The 15006-nt window shown below is 41.5% G+C and overlaps 1 pseudogene; it reads left to right on the top strand.

The window, feature by feature from the left end:
• Positions 1-14372, top strand: part of LOC137382919 (merlin-like) — an 80361-nt pseudogene extending 65989 nt beyond the window's left edge.
• The last annotated feature ends 634 nt before the right edge of the window (positions 14373-15006 follow it).

Genomic DNA, 15006 nt, shown 5'->3' with positions numbered 1-15006 from the left:
ATAAGGAGCTTGCAGACCGATATAGATAGGTTGAGTGAGTGGGCAATAATCTGGCAGATGGAGTATAATGTGGGAAAATGTGAAGTTGTTCACTTTGGCAGGAAGAATAAAAAAGCAGAGTATTACTTAAATGAAGAACGACTGCAGAACTCCGAGGTGTAGAGGGATCTAGGTGTCCTAGTGCATGAGACACAAAAAGTTAGTATACAGGTACAGCAAGTAATAAAGAAGGCTAATGGAATGCTATCCTTTATTACAAGAGGAATTGAAAATAAAAGTAAGGATGTTATGCTTCAGTTATACAGGGCATTGGTGAGACCACATCTCGAATACTGTGTGCAGTTTTGGTCTCCTTATGAAGGAAGATGTGAATGCGTTGGAGGCGGTTCAGAGGAGGATTACTAGATTGATACCTGGAATGAGCAGGTTGTGTTATGACAAAAGGTTGGGTAGACAGGGCTTGTTTTCACTGGAGTTTAGAAGAGTGAGGGGAGACTTGATTGAAGTATATAAGATCCTGAATGGTCTTGACAAGGTGGATGTGGAAAGGATTTTTCCTCTTGTGGACGAGTCCAAAACTAGGGGGCACTGTTTTAAAATTAGGGGTCGCACTTTTAGGACAGAGATGAGGAGAATTTTTTCTCTGAGGATTGTGTGACTTTGGAACTCTCTGCCTCAGAAGCTGGTGGAGGCAGTGTCATTGAATAATATTAAGGCGGGGGTAGATAGATTCTTGTTTGGCAAGGGAATCAATCGAACATACATATGTTCAAAACAGTCTCCATTGTCTCCATGAGATTTATGCTCCTGAATCATTCCTTTTTTTGAAGACTGAGCTTCTCAGCCAAGGTGATCATTTCTCCACCATCCATGAAGGAACAACATTCTCACCCTCTTACATTCACAGCTCCTTAAAGCATAGTGCTCAACACTTCACCCTGTGAAAACCCTTTGACTCACTAACTGCGTTGTCCTCAGTGAGTGCCTCTAGGCTGGCGCATTGGCAGATATACCATGATGGAGATGGAGATGAAGGACCAAGAGTTGTGGTTCTTGATAAGTCCTGGCTGTTCAAGAGAATGGCAGACCACTTCTTCAAAAATCCTAGGTTTTCAAAAATAAAGAAGCTTATTTAGCTGTGTAAACACTTATGCGACTCCTTCAAGAAATAGTGACTGAGTGCATGGCTGCTGCTGTACTTTGATACTCCATGTAAATCTGAAATGACCTGTGCTACCCCTTGCCTGGCCTTTACTAACCTAATCTAGGCACCTCACCTCCTACTTCCCCATTTCATACAGCTGCTCCTGTTTGTTTTTTTATGAGCTTCTTCATGTGGATGTAATATTTTCACAATTGGTACTCCTTTCCAGTAGCAGTTCCTTTCCTTTGCAATAAGAGAAAATGCAGCGTTAAAGGAATGTGACTGGTAAGAACATTTATTACCCAAATAATAGCTTGGATAGCATGAATGTTATCATGGTTGCAAGTGCACTCTGCACTTAAATCTCCTTTAAGATGAACGAACCAATTGTGGCAGGTAACATGAATTCTCACAGTGGCTTGGAATTAACATGCTTTGTTATTGTTTCCTATCATCCAAGGAGATCAAAAGGCCATCAAAGGTAAGCATGTATGTCACGCCTCAGGTGCAGGGCAGAAGTGTCTTCACTTGTCCAACCTTGTGAGGTCCTTAAACTGCTTCCTGCAGCATTTGACAGCTTGTGAGGTGATGGAGAGTGCACACTCTGCCTCTTCCACTTCCTTCCATGAAGTTTGGTCTACCCTCTGATGGATCTTCCTGCCTTCAGTCTCCAGGAAACCTGCACTTCTGGACCTGTTTCTGCTCGGACATCCCCCAAAGCATAAGTAAATCTGAGAGCCCTTCCTGTTACTGACTTCATCTACCAATTGAGGATTCTTCTCACTCGTTACTAACTATTCTGTGCAATGTCAAAAATCTGAACTCCTTTAATCAACTGCAGCATTTTAGCACCACTCAATATCTCTCCTTCCTGGTTGCAGTAAACCAGTAGGCTGTGGATTTACTGCTGACATTCTGTGCTGCATAAATATTGATGGTCAGAGCAGAAAACTTTACCTGGTTAGCAGTAGATTCCCCTGGGCAGGCAGAAGTCCTGCTTCGCCACAAGCCTGGCAGTGGGAGGGAAATTTAGCCCTGTGATTCCCTGTTCCTAACATAGCTAACCTTTGGAAACGTTGAAATCTATGACTACTTATAGCAGATAACAGTATTCATTTAGCCCCACTCTTAGCCATTAATTGGAACTACTATTAAAATGTGTCCCAATTATCTGCCAGCACATATAACAAGCTGTATAAAAACTTTCAGAACAGCAACACAGTTTTATGAATTAGCATATGTTATTACTGCAAGGACTAGAAAAATTATTCCTTTATTTATTTTTTCCTGGTAGATATTAAAGCTATTATATCCCTTTCCCAGTGCAGGTTTATGAAATTGTAATCTTTTAATTTGCTTGGATGTTGACATGAGTTAGTGCGTCAGCATATTTTGAGTGAATGTTGTATTGTATGAGTTTATGTGCAACATTTTCCATGTATGTATGAGGTAACTACAAAGATTAAATAAGAGATTAAAATGTGTTGTCATACTATGCCCAAAAGTGAGATTTGTCCCCAGCAGGTACACAAAAAGACCATGCACATGCATACTAACGTTCTCAGTCTGTTAATTGTTTTGTGTAATATTGGTAATAGTGTCCAGTGACCATTACAAGGAAGTAATTATGATGGCCATGTAAGCTCCATCACTCTGCCCATTTAGTTTTGTTTCCTTACCTCCACGGTCATTGTGGTCTTCTGGCAGGTTGATGACCTCTGACATTACAGACTGTTTCCGTATTGCATAGGCTGAAGCGGAAAGAAAATATTTCCAGCCTCTAAAGTTATTGTGATCAAATTCTCATTTGCAAAATGCCAAACAAGAATGCTATGCCTCTCTTGTCTCATTATATTTCTCCTTAATTTGGGGATTTGGCATTGGAATCATGAGCAACACCTTTGGGCACCGGTAATCTGCCACCTTCCAAAAGGAAAATGGCAATACTCCCCCTCTGCTTATTAAAAGTAAACACTATTGCACACATTCTGAGGCAAATAATTCAATGTTTTAGCTAATAATCAAGTATCAGTCTGTGCTCCTATTGTCATAGAGTTATACAGCACAGAAACAGGCCCTTCGGCCCATCGTGTCCGTGCCAGCCATCAAGCACCTAACTCTAATCCCATTTTCCAGCACTTGGCCCATAGCCTTGTATGCCATGGTGTTTCAAGTGCTTATCTAAATAATTCTTAAATGTTGTGAGGGTTCCTTCCTCTACCACCCCTTCCGGCAGTACATTCCAGATTACAACCACCCTCTGGGTGAAAAAAATCTTTCTCAAATCCCCTCTCAACCTCCTGCCCCTTATCTTAATTCTATGCCCCCTGGTTACTGACACCTCCGCTAAGGGAAAAAGTTTCTTCCTATCTAAGCCCCGCATAATTTTGTATACCTCTATCAGGTGTCCCCTCAGCCTTCTCTGCTCTAAGGAAAACAACCCTAGCCTATCCAGTCTCTCTTCAAAGCTGAAATGCTCCAGCCCAGGCAACATCCTGGTGAATCACCTCTGCACCCTCTCCAGTGCAATCACATCCTTCCTACAGTGTGGTGACCAGAACTGTACACAGTACTCCAGCTGTGGCCTAACTAGCATTTTATCCAGTTCCATTATAACCCCCCTGCTCTTATATTCTATGCCTCGGCTAATAAAGGCAAGTATCCCATATGCCTTCCTAATCACCTTATCTACCTGTGCTGCTCCCTTCATTGATCTATGGACAAGTACACCAAGGTCCCTCTGTACTTCCTAGGGTCCTACCACCCATTGTATATTCCCTTGCCTTGTTAGTCCTCCCAAAATGCATCACCTCACACTTCTCAGGATTAAATTCCATTTGTCACTGCTCTGTCCATCATACCAGCCCATCTAAAACATCCTGAAAATACATTTCCCTAACCAGGAATTGAACCCAGGCTGTGGCAGTGAGAGTACCTAATCCTAATCACTAGACCACCAAGGAACACTTATATTTGCTATTTCATTTAGAATCAAAAGGGATAATCAAGGGCATGGAGAAAGTGATGGCTGTATGCAGTATCAGGGGACCGATATCATGAATGGCTAGCACTACTTAAAAGTAGCCTGCACCTTTTAAATGGGAGGTACATTGTGGCTGCTGGAAGTGGTGTCAGGAAGTTATCTGATTTTGAAATATTTGGTCAAGATGGATCAACCTGCAATTGAGTGTGCACCAATGCTTTCTAACAAATCACTGGAGGCATTGGTGCAAGATGTGGAGAGAAGGAGAATCATCCCTGTCTCCACAGGAGACAATGGGAAGAAGTAGCAGTGGTGGTCATTGCCAAGAGTATGATTCCAAGAATATGGATGTTGTGCCTGAAGAAGTTTAATGATTTAACAGGAGTTGTCAAGGTGAGTGAGTTTAATCTTCAATTGGTATATCCTATCAACTGTACCACTAGCCTCATTCACTGCTCAATTCTCTACACTCACAGCACCTACCTACAATAATGACCATCAATCAGTACTCAATTGATACTGTGTACCACACCCTCACACATGTAGCACCTTTGAGAGCCTCACACCCACAACTCACACTGGCAGCTATTCAACCATAACAGCCACATCACCCAAACATATTGGAGGACACTCACTGACACACTTCCCTCTTTCTTGCAGGAAAATGTGGCACAAAAGAGGAGGGAGCAGTAATGAACTGGGGGAAGACCAATGCACCTGCATGTTTTAATCTCAGTGAAAGAGACATTGCTGGCTCTCATGGGTAGGAGCATTGCTGAGGTCGTGGTCACTGGTGACGCTAGAGGGATCGATGGTGAAGGTATCTGCATAACCTAATGTTCCTTCTCTCTTCGCACTTTGTCCTTATCCCATAATCATCTTTGAATGATAAGTTGTAGATGGTGTAAGCAGACACTTCTTACTTTCTCCTCTTTCCGCACCACAGCTCAATCCTTGTCCCTTTTTCATTTCAGATACCTAAGAACGGGAATCTTCCCAGTTAGAGGTGGAAATGGAAAAAGATAGTGAATATGAAGAGACACCATAACTCAATTTTGCATTCAGAGCCACCAGCTCAGATCGTGACATTGCACATACTTTAAAGGCTGCACCTGCACGTGATGAGGCACCAGGTATAATTGCACCAGAGCCAGGGCAAGGGTTAAGGATACCTCAAGTGCCAGCTTGCCAGACGGTGAGATCGCACACTCGCTGTGGAGGTTCAGATAAGGACTTTGATGGGCCAGGCTACAAAAGAAGGCTGATGGGTGTACAATACCAGTTGCATGGTGCACTGAAAATCCTGACAGAAATCCTGCTCACAAAGTCAAGGAGCATGGAGGAATCCAGCTGCACTTGGCACAGGACTTTATGCAGTCCATCCTTGCAAACATGGAATGGGTGATCACCTCCATAAGCATACTTGTGGAACCCATCAGGATGCAGCTTCTTATGGCTGAAGCCACAGCTTCCATTGCAGCACAAACAACTTCGATCAGAGATCTGACTGCTGCCTTGCAAGCTCAGACTGCTGCCATCATGGCTGCGGGTACTGTTGTTCAAAGGGGCTTCCAGGGCTTCACAGCAGTCCTGCAATCTGTTCTCCAACAGGTCACCAGGATTGCCGAGGTGCATCACAGGAAAGTGGCAGTGTGTCCATGGGAAGGGAACCTGCTTTCCTCTGAAAAAAATGACAGTACTCCTGCTCCCATCCCTGCCAATCCGCCAGTGCCCATGCTGTTGCCTGTCAGCCAGCCAGCCCAGACCACTGCAGTTCAAGCCAAGATGGTGCAGTCTGCAGCTGGGCCTTCTAGGCCCAGAGGAGCTTGAGATTGTTCTCCAAGATCATCTACTATCTCCTCAATTGAAGGTCAGCAGCCTTCCATCTCCCATACTGCAGCCACTGGGGTAGCACTGTGTAGGAACCCTAGGACAGACAAAGGCACATGGAAGACAGAAACTAAAGGAATTCACAAGGGTGATTAGCTTCACTTTGTATGCCTTATTTAATGGGTGAATTAATACAATCGGATTTGAATTTGCATTTACTGGTGGCTTTTATTTATGTTTTGTCAGAAAGAGGATGATGTGATGCTCATTGATACAGGAAGGGTGAGGAGCATGGGACTCTTGATGAATGGAGAGGTATAGTTGAGCCTACTGGTATCACTCATGAAAAATCTTATTAGGTAGAACCTGGACAGAAGGGTTGACATGTTTTAGCTTCCCTTCCTTCTTTTCTTCCTGTGCTTCCTCTTGAACTTTGCTTCCTCCTCCATCTTCCAGCAGCTTGTGCTCCGCGTGGCCTCTCTTCATTCTCCCAGCCATGCTCAATTCCCAGAAGAAACCCCACTGGCCAACCCACGTCTGGAAGCAACTTCTTGCAGCACAATATTTTATGAGGATAAAAGTACTGCAATACCAGCCGGACATAGAATAGTCAAACTTTAACCAAGTATAAGAAAGCTCCAGAAACATGTGCAATTGCACCAGCAGCAAGAAGAAATAATCCAGCAACTAATCTGTAAGTAATTCATGATCCTTTTAAATATTTAATGATCCTTTTTAAATAGTGCTGGCAGAGTTCCTTCATTCTGTTTAATGTAGCGTTCAGCTATTTGAGGTTAAGATAAGGGTACTGGCTGGAGTGAGGAATTGGAAAATGACAGCTGTGGTTTCAAATCAGAGTTGCACTCATTCACTCATCATCTTGCTGCCCTGCATGCTGCCAGTCATCCTGTTGGAAGTGTGCGCACACATCTCAGGCCCCATTTGCAAGTCTGCGTAATGCCAAATGCGCGGCACCACATGACCTAATTTATCCCCCTCTGAGTCCTCCATAAACTCAACACAAAAGGCACAAACATCATTTTGTTATATTCTGTGAAAACCGTATGCATCCGACTAGTGAAGAAAGTTCGACACATCTGAATCCTGAAAGATCCTTCTGTTACCACAAATAAACCTGTGCCATTTCAATTGGCTTCTGCTTTCATTTTGCCTTGATATATTGTGTTGTTATTTGCTCCATGATAGGATGGATTAAAATCTGACCCAGAAATCAAAGACTTTAATATCCATGTCTTTGAATGTAATAGTGTTCTGTGCTGAAAATCCACGCTGGCTTTCAAAAAAATGAGCATTCTCCAAAGATATACAGTACAATCTGTGCCAAATATGTTTGACAACACAAATGATTTCAAATATTAATTTTTTAACATTAGCTTATATGTGTACTATCTTCTGTACATGTGTGTGTTTACAGCTTGTAGAAGTAAGTGAAGCTGTATGGCTAGTTAGCAATTTAGGTAATACATTTGTCTGGCTCTCCGAGATTTCAGCATTATTTCACGGCAGTACTATTGTGGAGATTTTTTTAGCATTCTCTAATAATCCTCCTCTTCCACAGAATTCCAAACGAATACCACATTTTAAACCATTTATCTTGGTTGAGCCTCTAAGATAGACATGTAGCCCAAAGCATTTGGATTTTATGCTTCAGGTTAGAGGTTCATTCTGATTCCACTTCAGAAGGATGCAAGTTGGAAAAATCCTATTCATTAACTGAAGTCCCCAGACTGGGCAAATGTCAGAAATGCCGGGGTTCATTCGATCTGGATCAACGGTGTCCTTGTTTTATTTCTGAATTTTGATCAATATTTTAACACTGGTTAGTGAGATATATCTAAATCATATAGAAAATTATTTTCAACTTGGCTGCCTAGTAACTACATTTTATTGAATCTGAAATACAGGAAAGGTAAAACAAGTTGAAAATTGCTGGTGTACAGAATTATTCATAGTTTGGATTAATTTGCAATATGATCACTGATGATCTAATCAGCTGTTCAGAAAAGAGCCTATTGTTTTCTAAATTGAGATAAGTAGGGAATTAGTCTTAGCTCCAATTTCTCATAAACGTCTTTTGTTCTTCCTATACCCATTCAAAAAAGCATTCAGTTGTAGAGACACCCTAATCAATATAGCTAGACTTCAACAGTTACTTGTTTGTATCCCTATATAAATGTGGGAAACAATTTTCTTATTTTGAACATCTGTCAATGCTGATGACTGCATGATGCTTAGTTTTGTAGTGCCGGTATTATATTGTATTATTGATTACATCACTATCCTTTTTTTTGTTTGAACACTGCCATTTTAGGACCACATAATCTTCTGAGAATGAAATAGATGCATTTCAAATAAGAATACACACAAAAGGAAGATTATTAATTGTCTACCTGCAAAAATCAGCAAGGATATTTTTACAATGTGAACTGAGAGCCATTCTGAGAGCTTCTGCCAAATGAGGGCGGCACAGTGGCGCAGTGGTTAGCACCGCAGCCTCACAGCTCCAGGGACCCGGGTTCGATTCTGGGTACTGCCTGTGTGGAGTTTGCAAGTTCTCCCTGTGTCTGCGTGGGTTTTCTCCGGGTGCTCCGGTTTCATCCCACAAGCCAAAAGACTTGCAGGTTGGTAGGTAAATTGGCCATTATAAATTGTCACTAGTATAGGTAGGTGGTAGGGAAATATAGGGACAGGTGGGGATGTTTGGTAGGAATATGGGATTAGTGTAGGATTAGTATAAATGGGTGGTTGATGGTCGGCACAGACTCGGTGGGCCGAAGGGCCTGTTTCAGTGCTGTATCTCTAATCTAATCTAATCAGAACTAACTTGTGAAAGGTTTAATTCTCATATGAATGTGCAAAATTGGAAATGTACCATTCACAATATATAAAGTCTGACTGTGAATGTGCAAACATTTAAACCATAGAATAAATTGGAACAAGGGTGAAACAAGTAACATACACTGTGGAGAACAGTAAAATATGTATTTGATTTCACAAGTCAGGGGTCTGCATCCTTTTAATTCATGAGTAAAATAAATGGAATGTTCCATTGTTACATTTGGCTTATACAAAAGGTAACAGCATAATTGTGTTTAAAAAATAATTCATTTTACAATAATGTAAGTGATTTTATTGAAAATTATTACAAGAACAGAGATTAGTTTAATACTCCCCATCATGTCATTTAAGCTCCAAATGTGATTAAAGTTGTGATTTTGCGAATCCCCTTAGAGGGCTAAGTATTGAATCACTTGACCTCTTCTCCAGATACTGTTGGTAATATTTATCTCTGTCAGCTTTCCTGTCGCAGGCATGCAATAGCTTTCCCCGTAACAGTGTGAAATCCCTTTGCTTGTCGTTTCTTTCCTTATGTCTTGCTGAGCTACTCACCTCCTTCAACAGAAAAGAATGGGTGGATGAGTTGTGTCCCTAGTTTGCACAGACAGAAAATACCTTTCCATTCAATTCTTACCCCCACCCCTCCATCTTTTCACCTTCCCGTAACATAGTGGCCAAGATTGGGAATTGAGTGGAGTGGGAAATTCATTCTGCATCCCTCCTTCTCTCAAACTTTACTGGTGCTCAAAATATAACATTATCTTGTGATGCAAAACAGTGGATGTTGCAATTGCACAGCAGGGCTATCAGCACTGTAGGAAAAAAAAACAAAAATAGGTTAATCTTTTGGGTGGAACACTTTGGATTTTAGATTTTCAGCAGTTACAGATTTACTTTTTATTTCTATGATTTTATGATTCAATATCTGATTTCACAGCAGTTTTCTGATGATGTAAGAAACCAGTTTCAATTGCCTTCCGTGTTTTAACTTTCAACAGATTGAAATATGTTAAATTGTCTTAATTTAAAAACTAAGTTATACCACTCTTTCCTACAGTATTGACAGGATACATAGTGGAAAAGGCAGAAATACCAAGATTCCTCCATTCACAAGAAATAGTGCTTACACATATTGAAATCTTTATCAGTCATTATGTTACGCATATCATTAATATCAAGCTATTATATGCTAACCAAAAAACATCATTTTTACACCAATATACTCCACAGCAGTTTTGACACCTCCAGAGGTTACTGCTTTTAAGGTCGACCAGCATTTTACAAGATATTCCAGTCATAAAACTTCTTGAAACTGTTCACTGAGACTTCAGGATGTTAATATGAGAAAAGCTCAGTATCACTCCATGGCTACAAATCCCAAGGCTTTTTTTTCAAGTTGCTAGGTTATACTGTTGCTACAATATGCGATTGCTTTTGTTTCCGTTGCATCATCACATAGTTATTATATATTGAATTTGTTGCTTGCAGCTGTTAGTGTAAGTGTTACTGTAGAATTGCTACTTTATAAAGGTACCTTATCATTGGGTACTGACTTCTCCTTTCAAAACATTTTTACAGGGTTGAATACATGGAGAAGAGTAAACATCTCCAGGAACAGTTGAATGAACTGAAGACCGAGATTGAAGCACTAAAGCTAGAAGAGTGGGAAACGCCTCCGGATGTCAAACATAATGAGAACATGGAAACAGGCAACAAGTACGACACTCTGAAAAGGTCTAATGAGATGATTTTGGCCTTAAACCTTAGACCACTGAAGACACAATTTTTTTTCTTTGCCAGTGTAACCTTTACAGTGTATCCTTTGTAAGCTTGCAGTACACCATACAGTGGCGCTATGTCTTGAATGAGTTAAAATAATATTGCCCGCATCCATAAATAAGCCTTTTGAAAACTCAGAGTGAGGCTTTAATAGTACCCAAAACAATCATTTAAACACTATTAGTTTGAAGATTTAAAACAAATTCAGTGGAAAGGTTTCCCATGTGCCCTGAATATTGAATGTGAACAGAAGGGCATCTTCTAATTGTTTTGACATGTTGCTATCACCATGGAGTAGAAGATTAGCAAAGCAGATGGCCGTCTGACTGGCTTCTTGGCCGATAGTCTCTGCAGTCACAAAGTTGTCTTCATTCACATTATTCACTGAACAAGCTAAAATTTTAATACTGGCTGCATTTTGCATTTTTATACTGAAATACTCCCATAATTTTCAGACATTTAACTTCCACACTTCAAATTGCTAATAGATAAGATTTCTTTCACCAGAACAAATTAAATATTCAGTATTGATATACATTATCAAATAATGGAAGGATTCGGATTCTATATTTTAAATAAGCATTCCTTCCCAAATAGTTCTCAATCGCTTTAATCGCTATTGTTAAAGCCTGAAGCACAATTCTGCCAAGTTAATTTTATTGTAGAAATGGTAAAACTGTTCAAACATGAATTCTGTCAAATGCACAATCTTTAGACCACCAATGTAGGAGGACCAGCTTACATGACATTGAGCTTGATGAATTGGTCATGCAGTAATCATTAAGAACACCAAACAGTCCTTACAAGCAGTGAATTAGTTATGAATTATCAATAAGTCATGCTGAATCTTATTTTATATATAGCATTTAAGTTCAGATCTTTGCAGAGATCAGTCAGTGAATAGTAACCTGTAATTATTTTAGTGTATTTTCCATGGAGCCAAGCACAAATACTCCTATTAATGTTCACTAATTGTATTGCAGTATTGTAAAGGATAGTCAGTGGTTAGAATTTGCCATAGCTTAATCCACTTTTGCTAAAAATTCATTAAAGCCCCTTGTCAGGCATTGGGGTTGCAATTCGCCATTTGCTCATTTCCATTGAGGCAGGCAGTATGCAGACATGGTGCTGCCTCCTCGTTTACAGGATTGTAGTGTTGGCCCAAGTGGGACCCATGTTACTGGCTGCCTGCTCTGCAAGGGGCCGAACATCATGCACTGATATCGCATGGTGCAGTCAGCCTGCTCCTCTTAAAGGTATTCCGCTTCTTAATGGGGAGCTGCACTCAGTGAAAAAGAGTTGCTGCTAACTGCCTGCCCAGAGTCTGGCCCCGAGGATCTGGAAGCAGTTCCGGAAGAAGTGCAATGACCTCAGGCAGGTAATCAAGGGCAGTGATATTCAAAGACCAACTCCTATCCACTACACCACCAGTCTCTCATCCACTACACCACCAGCCTCTCATCCACTACACCACCAACCTGTCGTGCTACTTAGTGCACCACACTCCATCCCTCACCCATCAGCAGTCCCTGGCAGTCAATTACAAAGATTCCACATTGAATAAAGTTCCTATCTTAAATATGTCTTTGCTGGGCATGCCACACTGGTTCCTTGCTGTTCAGCATTGTCCATTGGCACCTATACACTCCCATCCTGCACCTGAAAATGGGCCTTCACTCACAACCTCACTTAAATGCACATCCTTGAATGGAAAATCTTGGATTTTCTACTTTAACATGAGCATCTGTCAGCATATCTGCATGCTTTGCTTGTTCACATCTGGGTTCCACTGTATCCGAAAAACAGCTATTTTACAATATTTTTGTTTCAGAGGAATACAGCCAATAATATGTGATTCAGACAGGCAACAGAGGATGGATCAGGCAATGTCAGACCATTGAACCCCTATAAGAAGGAAATGTTCCTTGATGGAGAGGCCTACAGCTGACAGCCCCTGAATTAGAGAAGTAGGAGGGGAGGTCATAGAGTCATAGAGTTATACAGCACAGAAACAGGCCCTTCGGCCCATCGTGTTTGTGCTGGCCATCAAGCACCTAACTATTCTAATCCCATTTTCCAGCACTTGGTTCGTAGCCTTGTATGCTATGGTATTTCCTGCTGTGGGTTCATCATGACATTCTGGAGCTCTTTCATCTCTTGCTGGGGAAACACATCAAATGTTCTTGCAAACGACCTCATTTTACTGCTTATTCGGAAAGCATATAGCGATCTCTGTTTCTCCTTCACTCATTCTCATCTCAAGATGAAATGCCTCTCTTTTTCACTCTCTGTCTGTCTGTCTCTCTCTGTCTTTCACTCTCTGTCCATCCACAGAACCTTCTGGGTTTTGCCATTTATACCTAATTTCCCTCTCTCCTTCCCAGACAATTCAACTTCTCACAGTCCAGTCCTTCAGGATTATTACAAGTGACTAAATGTAGCTAATTAAAAGAAGTTGTGTGAAAACAAGAATTGGTCACTGTAGATATAAATTAGGAAAATCTATTTAGGATTAAAATGAGCACTTACACTGTTACACAGAAACTGGCTGGGTTCCTATATCTGGTTCAGTCTCTACTTGTTCCTCATGAAACTACATATCCAAGTAAAACAAATCGATCTTGCAGTAAAGAGAGTTTGGCAATACATTTCACATAGGCTTTCTGTTGCAAGTAAACCAAGTGACTTTATTTCCACAGGGCAAAGGAAGACATGAAAGCTTTTTGTCCTGTTTTGAATAGACCTATTGAACAATTATGGACACCTGTATAGTGCCATGTTTTTGTGTCGTATTGATTTGGAAAGCCAGTTACTGCAGTGAAAAGTAGCAAGTGCAATGGATAACTCTAGACAGCTGTACAGACTGAAAAGCATTCACTGATCAGTTCTTGGATTTATATTGTGCAGTATTGACAACTGTAGTACAGAAGAATCCTGGGAGAGTAGACAACTTTGAACCACTAACTGGTAAGAAGCATGTGCAGCAAATGGTAAAGATAGTGGGGGGGAATTGACTAATCCCTGAAGATTGCAGTACATGATTAACCTGGCACGTTAAATTTGTGCTGACTGCTCTTTTAAATGATTGCTGCATGCAGCCAACAGTGTGCACACTGTTCATTGGCTGCACATGTCAGCAAAGGGCTGATATCACATGTGGTTAGCACTCCTTAAAGCCAGCCTGCACCTTTTAAAGGGAGGTACATTGTGGCTGTAAGAAGCATTGGGAGATTTTTTTTCAAGAATCGATCTGGGCTGTGATCTGGGCAATGACTGAACATGCAGGACAGCAAGCACCAAGGTTTTCAGACAATGCACTGGAGGTTTTGGTGGAAGAGATGGAAAGAATGAGAGATGTCCTGTATCCGCAAGGGTGTAGGTGGTCCTTGAGACATATGCTTGGGAAACAGCGTGAACAAATAGCAGTGGAGATAAATGCCATGGGTTTTGCTTCATGGATGTAGTGGAGGAAGAAGTTTAATAATCTGACACGAGTTGTCAAGGTGACTGAGTTCTTCTTCAAATGCCATATCGTACCACTGCACCACTAGCCTCATTCACTGCTCAGTTCTCTACACCCGCATCACCACCTACCAACAATCTCTATCAATCAGTACTCAACCTTTCAATTGATATGTTTTATCTCACCCTCAGACATTTAGCACTGTTGCAAGCCTCCCATCCACAAATCAGCTTGCACACACTGGCAGCTATTCTATCATGACAAGAGGCAGCAATAAAGAAATGGAGAAGGACAAGCACGTCTGCATGTTTTAACCCCCATGGAGAAGACAGTGCGGCTATCATGGGAAGAAGGATCACTGAGGCTGTGGCCACTGGGAGGGCTGAAGAGATTGATGAAGAGGTATTTGCACACCTCATCTTCTTTTGCTCCTCCCAAAATCTCTTCAGACTCAGAAGCTGCTGATAGTATAATCATGCACTTCTTATTTTCTTCACTCCCCTAACCACAACCCAACCCCAGTCCCTTTTTCATTTCAGGTACTGAGAACTGCAATCTCCCCAGTTAGTGAAGGAAGAGGAAGATGAGAGTGAAGATGAAGAGATACCGACAATCGATCTTGCGCTCACAGCTAGCAGCTCAGACACTAGGATAGAGGAGGCATCAGCACTTAGTGAGACGCCTGGTATAAGTGTGCAGGCACTAGGGCAGTGGTGGGGGGGGCGGCGCGGTGGGTGCGGGTGGTGGACAAAGGATAGCACAGGTGCCAGCTCACCTTAGGGGAAGGTTGTATCTTCATCTGTTTTACTACAGAAGAAGGCTGATTGATGTACATAACCAATTGCTTTGTGCACTGGAAATCCTGCCAGAAAGCTTGCTTTCAATGCCAAGAAGGATGGAGGAGTCCAGCACCAGGGCAGCACAGTGGCGCCGTGGTTAGCACCGCAA

This window comes from Heterodontus francisci, chromosome 23 (assembly GCF_036365525.1).
Source record: "Heterodontus francisci isolate sHetFra1 chromosome 23, sHetFra1.hap1, whole genome shotgun sequence".
Lineage (NCBI taxonomy): Eukaryota > Metazoa > Chordata > Chondrichthyes > Heterodontiformes > Heterodontidae > Heterodontus > Heterodontus francisci.
The sequence above is the reverse complement of the archived record's forward strand: the minus strand, read 5'-3'. Positions and strand labels throughout refer to the sequence as shown.